Raw genomic sequence first — 4,631 nt, forward strand, 5'->3', positions numbered from 1 at the left:
TGTATAGGTCTGCACGTGCATTTATGTGTTCGTGTTCGACTTTACAAAACAATCATGTAGACATATCTGTGACCCCAGAACCCCCGACCTCCTGTACCAAATCTCTTATCAGTGAGTCTAGTCAGTTATTGACCAGTTCCCCTGACCTGGTTTGTTTTAGTTTGTTTATTTATTTGCTCAATAAAATGTAAAAAACTCATAGAAAGTAGAGATAAAAAATATATATTTAGTGCAGGTGAGTCAAAATAGTAGACCTAGCGTGGTCACAGAAACACACAAAACAAGGTCAGGGCAACAAAAAATACATAATAGGTTCAGTAAAATAAAAAGGCCAAATTAATAAAGAGGGCCAAAACTAGAAAAGTGTGCTCCTCAGAGCCAGACCGGGTTGCCTATCTGTGCCCGCAAACTTTGCTCATATAGCCACTAGGAATGGGATCTACACAATGGGATCCACAGGGCTACATAAAATGTCCTTATTATAAAAGTCCATATATATATATTTAGTGGGAGTATGTACACATTTGAATGTAGAACAGAGACAGAGACCTGATACTGTATTATCATACAGCATAATACCCCTAATACACCTAAGAAAAGACCATTATCTTATGAAACGTAAAGCCAGGTTTATTTATTTATTTTATCAGGCATTTAAAATTCTATTAATTCTCCTAATTTATTCCCTCTTTTGCTTCATTCTGTTTTTATTTTTATTTTTTAAATTTACTTTCACTTATACCGTAAAACTACAAAATACATATACATAATACCTTTGATTCAATCAAATAAAGTTTGATTGAATCAAAGGTTGATATACCGGTACAGGGTTTGACACTAAGGCTTGCCCACCTGCCCCTGGCAGGTAAATAAAACTCTCGGGCAGGTGAAGTTTGCTTACAGGTTGCCCGACTGGGCAACTGCTCATTTGGGAGGGTACGCAACACCAGATATCTGTCTAAACACCTGAACGTGGACAGAGCTGTCTTCTGGTCTGTGGAATGTAAAATAAGAACACTGTTTACCTATAATGTGCTGTTTTCACTGTTGCTACTCGTAACAATATGAAATAACATATTAAGTGTGAAACCATACCCATTTTTTATCACACAGACACAGAAAGTTAAAAAAAAAGATGTGTGTTAAAATGTAACAGTAATTAAAATGTTGCCTATTTTATAGTAATTTTATAGTGGATGAGTTCGGGCAAGTGGGCATGATCTTTGGGCAAGTAGAACATGACCTGTACTTGCCCGACAGGCAAGTGCCAATGAGACCTTAGTGTCAACCCCTGCCGGTACATGTAAGGTTCACCACCGGTTCACTAAGTAGAGCATACATCTCTGCCAGGCCCAGGAGGCATGCTCTCTACATCCTTCTCTCTGGGAGTACACATGAACAACAAACTGGACTAGATCAACAGCTCTGAAGGTCTCAACAGGAAGGGACGGAGCAAGCTGTTCTTCCTGAGGAGGCTCAGATCCTTCAACGTGTGCAGGCACCTGCCAACCCTGGGAAATTTTTTTGAGTACTCATGCGCGGGCACGAAGTGCCCGCGCGGCGCCGAATTTTTGTTGTTTTCCCGCACAAAACAGCGTATATTTTGGGGGGTTCCATGCACCTTTTTGGGTGGGACCTTTACAGTTATGTTAACAAAATTTCACACCAGAAATGTAGCACATTGCATGTCTTGACTTACACTAATAGGAGGAGGCAAGATGTTAGAACAACCTTTTAAATAAAAATGCCATTTGGTCTGGAGAAAAAGTAGGCTAGTATTACCAGGCAATACAGTAATGTTGCTTTGGCAATATTGTTGACAAATCTTTAATAAAATATACTAACTGGCTACTGCACTTGCTCAGAGTTAGTTAACAATTAGCCCAATAGACTAGCAAAACAGTCTCACCAGTGACTTAATGAATGAACATACATCAACATAATCATGTTATTCAAATAGCAAAATAGCTTTACATTGTCAGGTAGGCTATTTACCTTTAAATATTTACCTGTGTCTTTGTTAAACATTGTTAATTGAGCAGCCTAAATAAAACCACCTTTCTGTGCATGATTTGCATGAAGTTGAAAGTATTCAACTCATGTAGGTTTCTAGTGCATTCATTAATTGATATATAGGCCTACATTGTGTATAGATCAAATACCGTCTAGTCTGTATATTCATTCATAGAGGATACAGGCTACTCATTGTTAACAAACCATTAATGTCTTCATATATTCACAGGTGATAAATAACTTGTTCACCTTTAATGTTTTTGACAATACACATAGTCCCCCTATTAAATTCCTCCATTCATACTCATTTAGAGATAGTGGAACAGGGAGCCCAGTATTTTATTTTCATTCGTTTGGATCTTTACTCTAAAGCCTAATCATGGTCAATGTATGCTACAGTTCATTGTACCTGGTCACAAGTTTTGACATTTCCCGACTTCGCTCACGTGCAACACCGTCGTATGACTTAGTATAACACAGGCTTCATACACAACAAGCTGTCGCGGGGGCGACCGCAGTTTAATAGTATAATATTATTGATTCACTTGATTAAAACCCTAACCGCGTCGCGGAGAGGAGCGACAACACCATAACAACCATTTCATTCTCACCATCGTGGCTGCTGACATGTGAATTCACCTTAGCTGAGTGTTATCTTAATATATTACCTGTTAGTCAGACTACTCGTTGCACGGCAGCATTGTAGGGGCGACACCGATGAATCGCACAACACGGCCATTCTCCGTTTATCTTCTTTATAAATTAATCGTATTAATATCGCCGTTGTACAAACCGGGCGGCGATAGCTATGAGATGAGATGAGTAGCTTCTTATTATAACTCTATGATGAGTACTGTAGCGTAAGTGTACATGCTGCACCGCGCTGAAAACCAAAACAAACGCATGGCATCCGGTTCAATTCTTCTTCTGCCGAAAAAAACGAGCATATCTTCTGTTCTAGTGCTCCCCAGCGCCATGCGCCCCATTCACACACCTTCCAAGTGGTGCCTGGGAGGAACTACACGGCAGGTTGCAAAAATCTTTGCCTCGTTTGCTGCTGCAGAATGTGTTGTTATACCACGCCGCGGGCCGCGCCCATTCCCCGAAATTGCGTAGCAATGAGGGGAAATATCGTACCTGCGTACAGAGCCTTAAAATGCGTGCTTAGTACGCAAAATGCGTACGGGTTGGCAGGTCTGCGTGAGAAATCATGAACACATCTTCCAAATTTGAATCACATAAATAGGGGCCTCTACACAATGCAGAGCAAAACATGGTTTCACTTGGACCCACAAGGGCAGTGGTGCAATAGTGATTCAATGTTTGGGGGGTCGCTTATCTAGAGACGCCCCGCGAACGTCGCTCAACACCTACTATACAGGTCTATTGATATGCATATAGGCTTGTTTCTTTGTTAAAACATCCTGTTGCGAGACCCCGGCTCAGAAAATATATGGGTCGTCGGGGGCGCGCGACCCCAGACTACGGCAACTCTGCACAAGGGTTGCCACATAGAGATGTAGATTATGTTTTCACCACTGCCTGTGTGTCCAAGTCTGTGTGTGTCCGTGTGTGTCTCTGTGTGTGTGTTCCTTGGATCATGACACATTATCCATGGCACAATATCCCAATAATCCCCATATACGGTAGGCGCGTGTATCAAAACAGCAACTTGGGTAAGGCAAGACCCGCCCGCGGAAGCTTGTGATTGACTGAACCGGAGGGAGGGAGTGATCACTTGGACCGTGTGGAGGTGCCGAAAGTCGGGGGTACGAAGATTTATTATTCTGGCCCCCTGGTTTACAACTTCTAACGGTGATGAGTCGGCTCATGTGACCTTCGCAACCTCGACACAGCGACTCGCTTGCTTTAGCTCGCTCGGGAGCGTGTCGATATTTCGACTTAACATTTGGTCTACGTCCCAGTATTTCGACGCTGGTGAATGTTAACCTGGTGAATTGCTAACCTGCCAACGCTGGTGAATGTTAACCTCTATGCCTAAACCTAACCCAAACCCTAACCCTAACCTCAGTACCCCGGGCGCTGGTGAGATCTGCACTAAACTTGGCACCAACACTGGTCAGGGGTCTGACTGCCACCAGAATAGTATATTAAAACAACCTCTTGTGTGGACGGTGGATGTTACAAACGTAACATCCGGACTTCCAAGATGCTCAGTTGCTCATGCACAGTTGCTCTGATCCGTATCAAACTTAGTTAGAGTTTGACATGAGAATAGCCACACCAGCGGAAACATCAGGGGCCCCCGGAACGCCACAGGTGCACTGTTGTTCCACAATAGATCCCCAGTCTACAAGAGATGTGAAAATGTGGGCGTTTTGTCAAAATGTTTCACCACGCTTTTTGATCATTTTTTTCTGAAGCACAGCCAATGAAATGACAGAACGTTATGTCCCATGGCTGGGAGTGGGAGGGCAAGCATCACACATCCTACAATCCAGTAGGTGGCGCTATAAAGCCTGCTACAAAGTATTGCTACAAGAGGCTACATATGTCTCACTCTCAACAACCCTGTTAAGTGTTGCAAAGTATTCATGCATTTCCGGGTAATACAGGTCTCCCGATATATACATAATTAATTATGTCAATCTTGTTGT

The sequence above is a fragment of the Nannobrachium achirus genome, assembly GCF_963921795.1.
Source record: "Nannobrachium achirus genome assembly, chromosome: 12".
Lineage (NCBI taxonomy): Eukaryota > Metazoa > Chordata > Actinopteri > Myctophiformes > Myctophidae > Nannobrachium > Nannobrachium achirus.